Source organism: Trachurus trachurus (genome assembly GCF_905171665.1).
Source record: "Trachurus trachurus genome assembly, chromosome: 6".
In the NCBI taxonomy this organism is placed as follows: domain Eukaryota; kingdom Metazoa; phylum Chordata; class Actinopteri; order Carangiformes; family Carangidae; genus Trachurus; species Trachurus trachurus.
The window spans coordinates 22,938,937-22,956,691 of record NC_139897.1 but is presented as its reverse complement, the minus strand read 5'-3'; the positions used below and the strand labels follow the sequence as shown (position 1 = coordinate 22,956,691).

Genomic DNA, 17,755 nt, shown 5'->3' with positions numbered 1-17,755 from the left:
TCAGATCTGAAACAGAGCAAAATGAATTGTTCATACTTTTATATGAAAAAAATATATGCACCTATATTATATTATATTATATTATATTATATTATAGGAAAAAATATACATTTATAAATAATACACACAGAGGTGTTTTTCATTTTCAAGTAGTCACGTTCCTGCTTTAGGGACTTTATTCACACTGATAAGTGCCCACCTTTCCCTGCCATGGTTGATGTGAAGCGGTCATGCCACTGCAAACACTGATGTGAAAGAGAGCCAACGGAAATAACACCAGCCGTTCCTCCTCTCCCCACCCCAACTGATAAGATTAGGCCACTGTGGCCTGTATCAACTGTGGACTCCTAATTGTTAAGCACCAGCCTCGTGCTTTGGAGGACCTAATTAAGTTTTTTTTTATTTTTCTGATAAAGGATGGATGGGGCATTTTTACACATGCATGACTTGAGTTTGAGATGACACATCTTGTGTATTTTCAGCCTGTGTTGCATCTACTTTGTGATTTCTATACCTGGTATGAAACAAGTGCCAGGGACCACACCCTTAAGTTACGTTTTAATGGTTGAATTGTCAACTCTTTTCAGACTTTTCAGTTTCTTTTTCTGTCTGAACATTTTTATCAGTCCTCAAGAAGCATAATCTCATAAGTTCCCTTTTGACACCTCCCTGTCCATCATGCATAAACAATGTAAAATGAATGAAAATCAGGTCTCAAGTTGAGTAATTTCATACATAATATATCATGTAGTAAATTTCCCCACCTACATTGTTATGCTTTAGCCCCCAACCCTTTCATTGGAAGCAGCCTTTGATACTCTGTAGGTTCCTTTGTATGAAATTGAGAGTTTACACAATTGAAGGTTGTATTTAAGCTTTGGAAACTTAAGACCATGTCTTCTTATTTAAACCATAAAGTTAAAAGAGACTAAGCTTTTGCTCTTAAATGCCCAGAAAGTGAAAACACAAAGTGCAACCTGACAGTAACCAGAACGTGAAAGTATGTACAGTAATTTAAAGTCTAAGAACAGGTGAAGGAAACCAAAGCTACACTTCAGCTGGCATGCTCTTGTTCTTACTGTGTGAAGTCGTGGGAATGCTTCGTGTGTGGAAAAGACAGAGGCGTTTCTGTCTTGATTACACTGATTGTGATTCTCAGTGTACTCTCACAGGGAGATGTATGTAAAGTCCATGTCTTAAACTTTTATTTTTATATTCAAATATTTCTCTCTGCTTCATTGTCTCTGTGCCAAGGTTTCTTCATTTTTTTCCCTTTGTGAATTAAGTCATTTTCACAATTGAACACATTGACACTTTGGTCTAAACCTCATCCTCGACTCTTTTTTGTGCTGCTGTGTGGTTTGCTGGTTGATCTATGGTAAAGTTGTTTAAAGCTGGCACACACACACACACACACACACACACTCAAAAGAGACAAACAATAACGTCAGTAAGAATGTGGGCTGTGTGGGCCGTATGGAACATTATTATAGTTTAGGTGTCATCATTTAGATTACCGTAAGAAGAAAAAAACTTACATTTTTACACCTCAACAGTAGGATTATTAATAGGAACAGGATTATTATTTAATTATTCAAAAAAGACACTCTTGGGCCATATTGAGTTTGATTCCAGAAACCTAACTTACCCCATCCCGTATCTGTGGTGTAAGTGTGACTGATAGCAGAGCAGCTGTTTCCTGGGGGCTGCACCACTGTCTGCTGCCGGTGGCTGTGCTGCACTTGTCCCTGTCCAGCTGCCTGCCCTGCTTGGCTGGTTTCTGTTCTGCAGAAACATTTAGTACCTGCTACTCACAGAGGGCGCTAGTCAGACTGGCTGGCTGCAGCCACACAGGGAAGTAGGAGTTGGAGCCTGATGCAGCAGCAGCTGTAGAGGCAAACAGGACATACAGTGAATTTACATTATATATAAGAAGAGAGATGAAGGATTCAGATAGATGGCAGTGATCAGCAGGTTTATGCTATCTTAAAAAATGACTGTAGAGTCCACTTTAACTCATATGCGGTCATAAAAACCCTAACCCCTACATGTCAGCTGGGAACATGAAGAGGAAGTATCATTTTATCAATATCAAGATACGGGCGAGAAAGAGATTTCACAAGAATCTGATAATAAGAGTATCTCCCAATCCTTTTTAATTTTATAAATGGAAATGTGAGACATTGATAGAGATTATTACAACACTTCCCCATTTTTATTTGTCAGAAAGATGAAATGGTTCAAGTGGTTCACACTCGTGATACAGCAGGAAGGCAGCGTCCCAATATGCTGAGTCAAAAGGCGCTCTCTCTCAGCTGTTCCAAACCTGCAGCCTGCTGCTCACCACACCTCACATTTCACCTTTTGTTTCACATCCTCCATGGCAAACCGAAAGAAACATCCTGTTTGCTTCTGATCAGAAGCTATCAGTGCACCATTATTGCCGTTTACCTCCATTCGACTTATTTCAGCAGGAACTGGCCCACCCTTTATGAGTCACAGCAATAGTTGTTAACCCAAGTCAAACTGTGAAATTGAAAGCAATGAAATGGAAATATTTTTTTTTTAATCTTATCAGTGTTAAGGGTGTAACTTGTGCATACTTTTCCTTTACTTGCACAATTATTATCTTTTCTCAGGATAGCTAAATCTACCACTAAGGTGTATGTGTGTTTGAAACGAGTGAGTGACCTACCTGCAGTAAGTTAGTTAATGTATTGTTTCTGGATCAGGGTTCACCCAAGATAGAGTTAGTCTTCTAACGTAGTGGCTTCTGTTAATCAGTGATGCCGCCTTTCCTCTTTCATGTACAGTAAATTGCCCATGAACGGTGGCGAAGGATTTCAAAGAATCTTTCCATCATTCCAAACATGGCAATTATCAACCAATCACATGGGAATCAGTCCCCCTCTTGTCTTGGACTTTATTTTGCCCGACAACAGTTAAAGTTTAGTCAGATTCCTCTGGGAGTCAAGGAGAGTTATTCACATGGAGTTCAATCACAGGACCTTTTTCTAAATGGCTAAATGAAGAGAAAAAAGTAGCAAATACCACAATCTAAAATAGAAAACAGCGGTGGAATGTTTTGAGGCGCGGGGAGGTGACATAGGAATTAGCTGTAATCAGTGAAACACTTGGAGAATGCGGCTGCTTTGCGCCAGAGAGCTGATCACTGTTGGAGTAACACAAGTGGAAAACCTTTTCTCATTCAGTGATGTAGCTCATCAGAAAGTGTTCTTGAGGGCCAATCGATCATTAAAGGGACAGTATGCAAAAACACTGACACTGAAATAGCAGTAAATCAAGATATCATACCTCATCAGCGTCCGTCTGTGACCATGTGTTGATATACTGTGCTAACATTTTGCTCAAACGTTGGCTTTCTCGGCGTGTAGCAGCCACTGTGGGTGGGGTCAGAAATAGGCAGACGTCACAGCAACGATAGTAACGAAGAGAAGAAAAACTAAAATCCATTCAAACACAACTGATCTGTAATTTTTGAACTTTAATGCTTTTTTCAAGACATCATCGCGAATGATAAGTTCAATATTGAGATTATAAGAAAATGTTCAAATCGAAATTGCATACATAAAGAATGATGAGAAATATATATAATGCTCATTGAGCCCTGTTTCTTGTACTTTTATTGCTATAGTCTGGTTCATGTGGTGTGTGTCAAGGAATAAAATTGACACTCCAGTTGTTGGTCACACTGACAACTCACATACCTCAGTCATTGAACAGATTTTGGAGTCTGTCTCACTCTCTGATTTATCAGAGAAAAGCCCCCTTTACCATGGCTCCTAAATTATTTGTGTAAATATACTTTGCTTTTCCTTTTGAAAGACTCACCAAAGGAAGATGGTGGATTCAACCTCTTAGTTTCAGAATTAGAATTAAAATTAATGACCTACTGTCGTACTATCCGTACCAGGAAGTGAATGGAGAGCGTCCCTTTCCAGTGCTTTCCAGTTCACAACAGCCTAAACTGAAAGGACAAACTAAACCCGTTTTAAACAAACCAAACAGGTGAGGTGTAAACAAACAGATGAAGAGAGGCTCTTCATCTGCCAAGTTGAAATCAGGTCTTTCACCACTTTGTGTTGGAACCGGATAGTTGGTTAGTCATCCTGGAAGAAAGTTCAGAGCATTTTTGCTCATGCCATGTCAATTGTGTAGAAAAATAGTTTCATTTTTTTAGAAACCTTTGAAATATCTTGGTTTCCTGTAAGAACATAAATAGACATTTTTAAAATGTGGACAATAGAAAGAGGCAGGAGAAGTTGAGTTTATTGGTTGTTTTATTTTACACAGCTCTTAGTTTGGATTTAAAGACCTGCTCAGACGTTGATGTTTGCTTCAGAAGTGTCTTGTATTCTTACAGGAGTTGGGCCAAATGCTTGATATTACACAAAAACACAAAGTGACAAATATAACTGCTTGTTTTTCTAATATCTGAAGAATAAAAACAGCTAATGACCTGAGTATTGCAGCAGGTAGACGAACCAGCATCTATTCTGTAGTGTCAGCTGATTGTGGCCATCTTGGTTCATCCCTCTGAACTTCCCCTTTTTAAGGTCTCTGCTCTGTCCAAACTCCCCTTCACAGTCATGAATGAGTGGAGCTTGAAATTAGAGCCTCAGTTTGGACAAACCTGTGGCTCATTCACCACAGAGACATCCTCAGTCTCATTCACTTTAGAGAGTTTAACAAATAAGAAAATAGCGCTGTTTACATGGGTGTCTCCTGTGAACGGGACCTGGGACCTTTGCTGCAGCTCACAGCGTCTATGAACTGGATGACCTTAACTGAACCAAAAGATTAAATAAAGTGTTAGATAAGACAACATTGTGGGATACTAGTCTCAGATTATATTTTAGGAATAAAGCAGTTATATTTGTATGTGTATGCATGACTGTGTGTGCATACATGTGTAACCCTCCACATCTCCCCGCCTTTTATATCAGTGTTCTCCTTTATGATAGGCTGATTCTGTGGATTAAATGCTAAGACTGTTCCCAAAAGACACCAAGTCCCAGGTGTTTCAGACACCATGGTGCCTTCTCAGTCTTATTTGCCTACACAGATGTTAAACTTCCACCTTCTGTATACATACGAGTTCAGCAAAATCCCCTAAAATCTCATTCAAAACCATTCAAGCTGTGTTTTTTTCTTTTTTCTTTTTCTTTTAACAAACCAGCGTATTTGACTTCTCTTTTGCCTAACGACTGTGTGAGCATGTGTGTGTGTGAATGTGTTTGTAGTCGTCTTGAATAAAGTACAGCTGCATGGCTCACCGGTCAGTATGGACAGCTGATGAATGAAGTGGAAATTATTAAAATAAACTGGTGATGCAGCGGGTCTCCGTATCGTCCTCACACATCTGGCTTCTACAGAGTTGCACACCCTGTTGACGCAATGGACGAAAATATTTAAAACACCAGGAGGTCATCAAGTTTGTTTGTGCACTTAACACAAACTCTCACAAGATTATGAATTGATATAACTTTTTTTTTTTTTTTTTTTTTGCTGTGTCATATGAAACAAGCGTGCTTTGCATAAACAAAGAGAGGGAGCAGAGCGGCAAGACAAACCCCAGATAGATATGTGAGCAAAAAAAAGAGGGGAGTGGCAATATCGACAGATGGACAGAGATGGGGAGGTGACAGAGAGAGAGAGACAGGGCTAGTGATGGATAGACAGATGGAGGGAGAGAGGGGAAGAAGAAGGGCAGCGATAAGGACAAAGACATCAGTCACGTTTAGGGGGTTTTCCCTCCTCCCCTTCTGCAAGTGGACCTTGATCCAAGCCACACAGACTCTACTGTGTCATGGTGTGTGTGGCCCTGTGTCTGTGTGGGCCTGCAAGTGGTGACTGGACAAATCATGACTCAGCAGAAATAGAGCCACATAGAAAAGAATAGAGCGCAATTTAATTGCTGAAGCGGGATTCTCTGGCCCCACGTGACTATTCAGAATGACAACAGACCTGACTCTCTTCACATCTGAGGGTCAGGAGCTGCCTTCTTCTTCTTCTTTTGCAGTATTATGAATGAAAGTATCACCGCCGCTACACACTAGAGAATGTATTTACAAATGTGGTTATCGCCGCATCTTATGTAACCTATAAAACAAGTTTATGTAACCTGTTGAACAGCAGCTACTGTAGAAGTTGCAACACCAGAAATTTCTCTCTGAGGACCAATAACAATTTAAATGACTCTTCAACACACATGTCAACACACACACACACACACTGCACATACCTGACTAACAAGGTAAAAGATCAGTAGTGTGGTGTTCATATAGAGAGTCATCGTTATATTTAGACAGACAGAGCGGCAACAAGGTTATAAGCACTTGCTACGCGAGCCTGAACAAGACACTGTTCACCCTTGTGGCAAATCCTGAGATGGCAGCTCTCCCTGAACTGTGCACAGATCCAGATGGGTGTCTCCTATTGTTGGAAACGCTCTGTGGCAGCATTTGCCCACCGTCTTTTGACTGTCGCTAGTCTGTCCCTTATGAATTGCTGCAAGCAAAACAGTTCTTGTTGTGTGTTTTCTTCTTTTTTTTCTTCCACAATCCGTAGCCCACCTGCCGCCACCACCACCACCTCCCACGTTGTTGTGTTGTTGTTGTTGTTGTTGTTATTGTGTGTGCCTTCCTACACCCTTGACCCTTTTGTGTTTGCAGAGGGTTATTATGCTGCCCTCTGCAGTCCCGGAAGAATCAAATCTCCACCGTCAATGACGTCTACAGTACCTTCAGAAAAATCAACACTGTCACATGTTCAGAGTATCAGACATTGATCAGTTGCTAATAGATTATATAACAACAACGATACACAAAGTAATGACAAGACGAGGGGGTCAGCAAATCGATTCAGTCACTTGTGAATAATGGAGTTGCACAACTCGTCTTAGTTTGTTCGGATATTCAAATCACTTCGTAAGAAGTGAAACTCTTAATCTCGATCCACAACTTTATCAACGATCTCAAATATTTCAAGAGGCTCTGCAAGTAAATACAAGTCTGCGTGTTATCCACACATCCACATTCAAACATACACTCTGTATGTGTGTGTGTGTGTGTGTGATTCACATGCATGTGTGTGCTTTCGTGTGTGTGTGTGTGTGTGTGTGTGTGTGTGTGTGTGTGTGTGTGTGTGTGTGTGTGTGTGTGTGTGTGTGTGTGTGTGTGTGTGTGTGTGTGTGTGTGTGTGTGTGTGTGTGTGTGTGTGTGTGTGTGTGTGTGTGTGTGTGTGTGTGTGTGTGTGTGTGTGTGTGTGTGTGTGTGTGTGTCCCAAACACTTGCACTTGCAGTTCCTGTTTGGGGAGGTCCACTGGTCCTGGCAAACAGTGTCTGGTCTTATCTCTTGTGTTTTATGTTCCTAGCGAGCTGGGGGCACAAGCAGCCCTTTGTGGCCAAGAGGTGCCTGGTCTCGCTCCAGACCGACCCATGCAGCTGTTCACCACTGTTGGACATATCCATGTGTGTGCGTGCCTGTGTGTGTGGGGGTACATGTGTATATTTGTGCCTGTATGCATGTATAACCAATGCGTGTATGTGCGAATGTTGCTGCAGGCAGCGTTGTGCGCGAGTATGGATTATGTAAGCCTGTTGGAGAGTGTGTTTGTTTCTATATGTACAGTGTGTATATCTGAATGTGTATTTGATATTGCAGTATTGTCAGTAGTGCCCACAATGGCTCTTTCATTTCATTTTGGAGGTTCAGACGTCTCAAGAAGAGAAGTTTTCTGCTGGAGCTGCCGGAGCTGAGCCTTCAGGAGGCCTGTGTGTCCAAACTCCAGCCCAATGTGCCATCGACCCATGGGTCTCTTTCTTTCTTTCCTTCTTTCTCCCTTTGTTCTTCTGCATCACCTGAACCCTGGCGACACAGCACCACTCCCCTCAGTGGAAGTTCACTGCTCTGTAACACAAAAGTCTATGTGCGTGTGACCCAATAAGAACTTTTAAAAGGAGCCATCGGTGAAGCCAGCACAAAGCCACGTGCTGTGTTGGCAATTGAGTGTGGAGAGGGCAAGAATGTGGCCCCAGACTCAGCCTCTGGTTATTCAGTGTGTAAAAGACAGAAAGAGCAAGAGAGGCAGGAATATTAAGCATGCTTTGAGGCATTAATCATATTTTGAGACTGGAAAAATAACCTCTGATTAGAGAAATGCTGGCTGTTAAACATTCCTCATATTACACTAACTACATGCCTCCTTTCCTTTTCAGATGGCAGATTTATTTTATGTGAACTTCTTTTTAATAAATCAATGTAACTAATACAGCTAGCAAAGGTCAAGGCAGGATCAACTTTGCTATTGGACCGACATAGTTCTGGATCACATTAAATCCCTTTCTGTTCATATACTTATTTGAAATAGGCAAACAACATTCATTGTCGGTGCAGGGGTCGTGTAAGGCTCAAACTCTAGTTGTGACAGTCAGACTCTGTTTAGATGAATGGTCATAAATAGCTTAAGTAAACTTTAAAAACCAAAACAGTAAGGATGGAAGCATACAACAACATGATCAGCTAAACATTACAGATTTGTAGCAGAGATCGGGTATCCCGCTAAACGGCCCGTATTGAAAGTAAGATTGCCATGTCTTTTTATTATTAATATTATTATAAAGCACATCTAGCTTCTATTATAAACTGTGAACTGTGAAAAATGCACACAGAAGCCAAGCATTAAAACGAGCCATCAGGACCTCTATCACTTTGTGATGTCACAACTTCCAGTCACTGCCTCCATCCCTTCCCCCCCTGCACAGAGAAAAGAAAAATCAGTCCAAAGAGTTACTCTCATCCCTCAAACGTTGCATGACATGCACATTATTATCTGCAGTGTGGTTAAAATTCTCTGGATGTCAGGTCCTTTGTCAGCATATGTTCTTGTCACTATATCTCTGTTTCAACACTCAGACTCACTTGTTGTACCAGGTCAAAGAAGAAAAAGAAAAAATTGAGATTCTTTGACTTGTAAAAACAAGTTGCCTCCACCACAGTCGCTCCCATCCATCTTGTTCTCTCACATTTGAGATGCATCGTCTGAATCGACCTTTCACCTCCATGGCCGTGTCACTTCCTCTCTCCGGGGGTGTCCCACTCCAGGAGGGAGAGGAGGGGATAGATGGAGGGGGTTGGGAAGAGAGTTGGTCACAGAGGTTAGCAGGTTGAGCTGTCAGCACAGGTTTTACATCTTAAGTGGGACCAGTGAAGAATTGAGGTGGGATGCACAGAGACTGCAGGACACAGTGTGGGGTCACAGCAGATCTGATTTATTACTCTCATCACTGTGAACTCCATATTCTTTAACTCCATCACTTTTTCCATACGTCTTCCCTCTGTGTACCTTGGCTCTCTCCCCTTCTTTCCTCTCTGTATCATCAGGCCTCACCTGCCACTCGTGTGAGTATGTGGAGATGATAAATACAACTGTTGCTCATTGCGTTATCCTCACAATTCATTCATACAATTGTGCATTCTACGTACTGCTTTCGTGCCAGGTGAAGTGAAGAAGAAATTAAATTGTAGTACAGGGTTGCAATAGTTAATTTAAAGTATATGCCTGAGAGTATTTTATATTGTATATATTAAAAACAAAGTTATTGAACAGGCTTCCGTTGTCTCCAAAAACCATGAAAAACACAAAACAAGATTGCCTCGGATCTAATATTCCTTCATAACTATATGAACATAGGCCATGCAGTTTTGAAGTTAGTTAGAGCAACAAACATATATCAATCCGCAGCTGAAAATAGTCCTTAAAAAATGCACCTTCTTGGGTAACATACGCAAAAAAAAAATAGAAATGTAAAAAACATATTTTGAAAAATGCCATCCTCATTTTAGCTGCTTGCCTAGAGCTGTTATTTACCTGAGATTTTGTTAATTCTTACGTGAGCAGCATTTATTCCGAATGGTTTAGCAACTGGGTTAATAAACAGAATCTAGTCGTGTTTGAAGAGTTTTGCTGATGCGGTTGATGCGGCTGATGCGCGGCAGCTTTCTGAGCAGTCCAGCAGTCCAAAACCTGCTGACATGTTTATGCTTTTTGTTGAGTTAAACATATTTTAGATTTTGTCATGGTGACATCCATAAGGCACGTAACAGTTGAATAACTTTTATAATGACTTTGTTTTGCCATATTGGTAGAGGCACCTGTACCACTGTGCACTCATGTGTATTCACAGTGGTTATGATACAATAACAGATGTTCCAGTGGTTCTTGTTGAGCATAAAGACAAAAAAAAAATCTTTCAAATGATAACTTGCAAAAACAGGACTATAATCCACTGCTTTGTCCTATTACGTGTCTGCTTTCTCTCCCACTCTGCTTCCTTTCCCTCATTCTCTCCCCTATCTTTTCACTTTGGTAACCTATTGTGTCCTGCTCCTATCTATCTTTGATGATCTGAAACATCTCTGTCAACATTGTGTGGCTGTGTGTCTCCATGCATTCAGGAGCATGTGTGTACGAACATCTGCCTGCTCATGCTAGCAAGGAACAAACAGAGAAGGCAAATTCTTAACAGACCTCAAATAAACTCTTTCACAAAGGAGAGTGGGGAGGACACTGGTCGACCAATAAACAGAATTCTCCCAATTAACCCGGGGTTGAATAGATAGGTGAACCACCTTGAACAAATGCAGAGGAGACCAAAGAGCTGATTGAAAGTTACTTGCAGTCTTTACCTGGGTGGTGACAGGACGGGCTGTTTACTCAGGCTTTGGACTGACTCACAAATCAAAGTGTGTGTCAGAATGGAGAGATTAGGGAGCCAGAATAGGTCTGGGATTCTACCTGCAGCCTCGTCTCTTTGTTGTCACCCACCTGGAAGAACTGTTAACATTGCATAACGCACAAATGTTATGTGCACACAACATAGAAACTTTCTCATACCCTGATAAAATGCAGCTGTTTTTTATCTTGTTCTTCAGAAGTGGGTCGGCCCAGAACAAGGCTTTTTAAAAGAGTAGGGGTGTGACGATTCATTCATTGCATCGATGCATAAATTATACAATCGACTTGCATCAATATGAAGTGGAACGCGACCCTCTATCTATCGATAATAAGTAATGCACACTTGATTTAGCACAACAAACATCAGGTATATGGAATGTGGAATTTAATGGTAAGAAAATAAATGACGGATGGCAGTCATGCACAAGTAGGTGAAGTACTGTAGGTGGTCAACCAACCTGGAGTTGCTCTTACATAATATTGTAAATATAAGTTTTGTATTAAAATGAGGACAAACTAATGTTTTTTTTAACAGAGGATAAATTAAAGTTGCTTATTGCACCACCTTTTCTAATGATATGATAATCATTTTATTACAATAAAAATGAGCTGAAACTTCAGGTTTAATTGATAAATGGCTTATGTCTTGAATGTATTTAAAGGAACACTCCAGAAATGATTGCAGTACACTTGCACAACCCAAAAAAGGAACCAAGAAAAAAGTTAAAAAGTTTTTTTGTTTGTTTTTTTGGTTTAAAATGTTATTGCAATGTACTCGTTGTTTACTATTTATGTACTTTATATCCTTAATTAGTTAATCCCCTACAAGGAATCCTGACCTGCACCATCCAGTAGGCTACTCGTCTAGAAGTAGGCTAACTCTATTGATTGCTAGTCATTGAATTGTATCGTATCGCTCTAAATGAGACAATATCGTCCTTGTATCGTATTGGCAAACGTGTATCGTGACATGTATTGTATCACTATTGTTACACTCTGTAGCATTGTTCAGAGTGGGAGATTCCCCTTCCACTTTGGCTGCTCTCAGTGTGTCCCGTCCCAGCAGCTGCTGTCATGTTAGGATGCGGCACAGACCTTGAAGCTTGTAGAGCGCTGTCAGTAAACTCGTACATGGACCTAAAGGGAAAGAGAGTGCGACGGAAATACGCAAAAATGGTGTCAGAGTTTCTAAGAGAAAGGGGAAGTTGCAATTTCTCTGCAGGGCTGTGTGATTTGTCATTCATCAACTGTAATAGATTTTATCAGATGCTGTCAGGCTGGTTTGGATAGAGTTACAGCACAAAGTCAATAATCAAGTCGCATTCTGCTGAATAAAGTTTCCTGAGTTACTTGTCTTACTTTATTTTCCTTTTTTTTTATCTGGAAGTGGGTAACTGCTGAGGGCTCGGGTTTCAAAGACATTTAAAAAGCCATCTCAGACAATGCAGGATCTTAAGTCCTGGATGCCTTGCTCATCATTCATTTGATCCCATTTCCTGACTTCTAAAGATTGAGGGATCTAATTCAAACCTCGCCTCTTTCACCTGCTTTGTTTTCCCACTGTATTCACCTTGTGTGGAGAAAAAAAAGGAAATATGTGTTTTGACAACTTCACATTTCACCGGCTTTCATGCCACACAGCTTCCCCGCCTCCCCTGCTCCATCATTCCTTCACTCCTCCCTCACTGCTCCCCATCGCTCTAGGTGAATTCAACCTTGTCTTACTGTTAAATGAGGGACTGCAAGAACCCAGGAGGGAGGGGTGTGGGGCATTACCTTTCGGAAGTGAAGCTAGCTCTCTGACCCGGTGTGGTGAAAGGCCCCTAGGCTTCGCTGTGTTGTCACACAGGCTGATCTCTATGGGGAAAGCAGGAGATTACACCTGATAGGAAGGAGACTTAAGCATAAAGTCACTTGGCTCCTTTGAGGAATAATCCGCTCTTCTCATCCAAGTCACTGTGATGAGTGATAGGACCTCAAGTGTGCATGAGTGGAGAGGAAATAAAATCTATTAACGCTTCTGTTCCCATGTTACATGAAACCAATATTATGAGATCTAGTTTCATGTGATGAGGCACACTTTGTGATTTGACTGAAGAAATGAAAGATTGAAAAAACTGACAGGTTCACTTGAAATGTAATAACACACTGGAGAGTATTTTCTATTCACTATGTGTCAGAGCTTGGTGGAATTTCCAATGTGTTATCACCACTAGTGTCAAAATGTAATTGTCAATGATTTGAAATTGTTCATGACTGTGAATGAACTCATCTTTCATTGTGTATATATACCTATATATATATATATTGTGTCTTCTAGGAATGGGATCAGGATGTAGCCTCAGGAGGTGATCTCAGGTAAGATGAATCATCACCTTTTTATATTTTTCTTTTTTTATTCCCCCCTGCACTCACGTGGGCCGCTGACTCACGTGAGAAAGCAGTCATCTGTGTGCCATACTTTTTATGCTTCAACTTGCCGGTTCTCAAGCCAAACTAGCCTGAATTGTCATATTTTGAATGACTCACAGGCTGTGTATGAATAGATACAACCTATTTCAAATGGCTCTTGGCGGAGTGTGCGTGTGTGAGTGTACAAGTGTGTGTGTGTGTGTGTGTTTGTCTTAAGAAAACACATCCTAAAACACGAAGCCGGGCTGTAACAGAGAATAAGATGATACATTCCAGAGGAAAAACCAATTAGATGTTTTGGAAATGCCTCCAGATGAAGCGCAGTATAGACTGTCTCGGTGAATACCCCTGCTATCCCCAGATGCCACCATCTCTGTTAACAATAGATCTTAGCACTGCTGGGCTTGTAGTTTTGTTTTGATTGAAACCAGTCTCGCTGGCTTGTCTGTCTCATGCAGGAGCCTGAAAAGCCCATTCTGCCTGCTTATAGTCTTCTTCTGTCATGGTTGTTTGATTGAAAAAAAAAACTTTATGAGGGAGTAGTGGAAATCTTTGCTCATTACACTCTCAGTGATCTTACTTTAGAAATGAAACTCTGTGTGGCTGGGATTATACTGGCTGATGTTGACATGTGTTTCTCAGTCATGTCTGAGTCATGTCATACTGGTCAGGTTTACCAGGCAGTTCAAGGCCGGTGTGCTACATCTGTGCTCAGACTGGCTGCAGGTGTGTAAATCCCTGATAATGGGAAATAGAAGTAGCTTTCAGCGAGCTAAAGGTCAGCACAGAATCTATTATTGACCTTGTTACTGTCATTTTCAGTATCACAATGATATGATACCACCGCTGTCTCTCTCTCTGCCATTGAAACCTCACAAGCTTGGGTTCCTGTAAACGTTAGCTTTAGGTGCTTTCTCTATTTCTATCATTTTGCTCACAATGACTGATTCACTTGCTAATCAAAACTTCTTATGCACTCCAAATATGAAGTTTTTACATGCTGCATTGTAACTGTGAATCTTTTTTTTTAAAAGACACCTTGAACGACTGCTTGGAGCAAGGATTGATCTCTTAGAGGTGCGTTATCACATCAAAATAAATCTTAAATTAGAGGAACTTAAACAAGTCCATTCAGATGATGAAGACACGCGATAAAGACAAATGTTGCTTCTAATGACAAAAAATCGCAAAACCAATAAACATGAATCAGCAGATTAGTGAATTAACCAACCATTGACTATCGGCAGGTGGAGATGCTGTCTCGCGTCACGAGTGCTGCAGTGGATGATAGTCAGACAGAGTCAGAGGTCTACAGAGCTGCAGGAGAAACACACTGACGTCACAACACAACTTCATGTACGAAGAGTCAAAGAAGGAAATCTGATCAATGCGTTGGTGGCGTCTATGTTTGTTACTCAAATGTGATACGACCTCAGTGATTTTGTCATTTTTATGAATTGAATGTTCAGACACGTCCACTCAATGCAGCAAGACTAAACTACTTCCTGTTGATTTGCACTCATTGCATTGCTCCACATGATGTTGACATCCAATGTTGTTTGTGGTTCCTTAAACACACGGACGGGTGTACTCGATTACTTGTTGATGTCATTATTCGAGTATTGTTTCACTACTTGCACACCTGAGCAGGTGCTGTTTTTGACTACAATAGTTCACCTCAGTTGGTGTTACATGCACCATAGTAGCAGTTTATGCTGTTGATTGAGAATTACATGTGAAGTAGCTTAGTACAGAAGTCCATACAGTCATTATAAATTGCACTTGGTTTCCATTGTTGATAGTAGGCTGTAGGCTGTTGGCTTGGCTTGGGAGGTGAGTAATCGAATACTTACATTATAAGGTAATGAGAGTACAGGAATATTTAAATCATTAAAAATGGCCACCCCTGTTCATAAGTGATAAATGTGACCAGTGAACCTTCCATGACCTTGTGTGTGAATTGAAAAAGAAAGTGTCATCACTCCACTCACACCCCTACCTCACTGTACACTCTCTTAATGCTAATTGGCCACGGCCTGCAAGTAAAAAAAAAAAAAATTACAGTGTAGTTCAGTGTGATAGAGCATTCTCAGGTCAAGTGGCTGCTCTCGGGGTGACTCGACACTTTTGACATGTGGTTGGCTGTTCGGCAGCAGCAGCAGCAGTACAACACTTGTGTTCACAACGTTTGCCTGTTGGGATTAGCGCTGTGCAGCTGCCCTGCTCCTCACAGCTGACCAAACATGGGACTATTAGGACAGAGGTGGAGCTCAGTGGATCTCTTTGCACCGATTTCCAGTCATTCAATCATTCTCACACATATTCATTCACAAACACTGTGCTGAGTCATTTTAATTGGTTAGTTGCAAAAAGTGTTGCCTCGCTCTGCTCTGTCTATACATAGTGCACTTTGGTCAGCTCATCTTCAACAAGCGCAGTTTCATTAATTATTGGAGATCAGTATTAAGATGTTCCATATTTGTCTGAAAGAGATTAAACCTTGATGATTACTTCAGTGTGAGCTTCCTTCCTCTATTGGTTCCAGTTTTGTCTCAGTTACTGTACGTATGATCAGCGAGATCCTGTCTTCTGGGTTAGGCCCTTGTTTTTCTTCATGTTCATGTTCTAGGGCCAAACAGAGGAAACATCTGCTTTACTGCTGTTCTAACTGCTCCAGATCTACACACACACATACAGTACACACACAAACACACACACAGAGGCAGTCCTAGTGGTTGCTCCTGCCAAAGGAAGAGTGTTTCTACACAAAGCACACACGCATTGATACTTACACACACACACACCAACACACACAGATGCTGCTTGTCTTCCTCTCATCCTCATCCTGTCACAACCACTGTGCAGTTTGTCCTCCACCACCGTTTCTCTCTCTGCCATCAGGACCTGCTCTAACAGCTGCTCTAGCATCCAAATCTATCAGCCCCATTTTCTGTCTGTTCTCATATTGGTCTGTCAGTTCCTCCTCTGTGTCTGTCTCCAGCTCTGACAGGCAGGCATTTTAACAGTCTCTCAAATAGGTCAAATGCACTAATTAGGATGATACAGTGTAGTAAAACTGAATTATCACATTTCATTCCTTAAATCTTTTATCTACTTGATTCCTGAACCTTGAATGCTGAAAAAATTTCAACATATTTTATATCATAGCATGTTTTGCAAACAAGCAAAAAAAAATTATTCAAAATTATTCATATTCAGAGTGAGAATATGACACGTCGTGTCACTGAAAAATGTTTTCATGAATAAACCCATATATCGTTTGTGCAGGCGTGTCATTATAAACCATAGCTACATTGCATCTTCTTGTTCTGCAGCCTCTAGTGGCCGCAATAAGTATGACAGGAGGACGTCACATGTTGGCGTATAGGCTATATATACAGCAACTGTTGGTTTTGGCGCAAGGTTGACAAGTTCAGACAGTAATAGTCAGTGTTTTTTTATTTGTGAATGTTTGACATTGTTAACCACCTGTTTATCATTGTAACCATGGCGGCAAAGTTGCTCTAACCTCAAGGAAGTACTCATTTTGATCTACGCCACAATGCTTAACTGAACTTAATAAAGTAAATTTGCAGTCTTAACCTGACAGTGATATTTTCATAACCTTTCCCATGTATTTGTTACTGTAACCATGACAGTGAACGTCCAGCATGCCTGTCACAATATTCGCTCACTACATAATGTAGAAATAAATGGCTACGTGCATGGGCATTTTTTCATGTTCTTTTGTAAATAAGTGGGTTAAACTACTTCAACAAGTCCTCCAAAATGAAACAACATACACAGATTATTTTTGTATTTTAGTTGTCCATTTTCACAGTCAGAGTTCACTTTCTTTAGCGTAGACATGGTGTAAAATGATCAAAATGACTCACATGACCATGAAGTTCTGATTTGCTGCCCCCAACAGGATGCCATCATCCTTTCCCATTTCCCATGGATGAAATACAAAATGTCATATAATTGTATAATTATGTAGTTTTCCATGAAAGGACAGAGTTAAATAAATGTGTTAAGAGAGATCGGCAGAGGTTACAAATGAATAAAATGATCCCGACAGACAAGGCCACAGTCCTGGGAAGGGGAGGCTGCAACAACGGCTGTTTGTTGGTGCTACAGCGGATCAGAGTCTAACTCCCGAATGCCTCGCCATCGCTAAGACACAGAAATAGCTCTTGTGTGGGCCCTTTCAAAATTTTAGAATAATAACCCTCGTCACCCAAAAGGGAAAAGGCAAGGTCTGTCCTTCCCAGAGATTATGGTGGGAAGAATCGATGACTTCCTCCATCTTTTTCCCTCAGGGGACAGAGGGACAAAGTCTCACTGGTATTAATAGTACTCTTCTGATAAGCTGGCCACTACGCTGCCTTGTGGTGTCACAGCCTTTTCGTCTCGTTGTGAGAACCTCTTGTTATAGTATCAAAGAGCTCTTATAGAATATACATTTCATTGCCCTTCCTGTTTTTGTTCAGCTGCCTGTGCTTCACTGTACATCACAACGTTTTTACAGTACAATAGGGGACACTTGAGTGTCCCATCAGTAGACACTTGACACTCCATCTT

The 17,755-nt window shown here is 40.9% G+C and overlaps 1 protein-coding gene across 2 annotated transcripts in view; it reads left to right on the top strand.

The window, feature by feature from the left end:
- The window catches only part of ccnd2a (cyclin D2, a), a 90,662-nt gene that overhangs the window by 20,261 nt on the left and 52,646 nt on the right, over positions 1 to 17,755 (top strand). For both annotated transcript variants that reach the window (XM_083974012.1, XM_083974013.1), the window contains exon 2: positions 13,080 to 13,117. The gene's annotated coding sequence lies outside the window, so the exon portion shown is untranslated. The remainder of the gene's footprint in view (positions 1 to 13,079; positions 13,118 to 17,755) is intronic.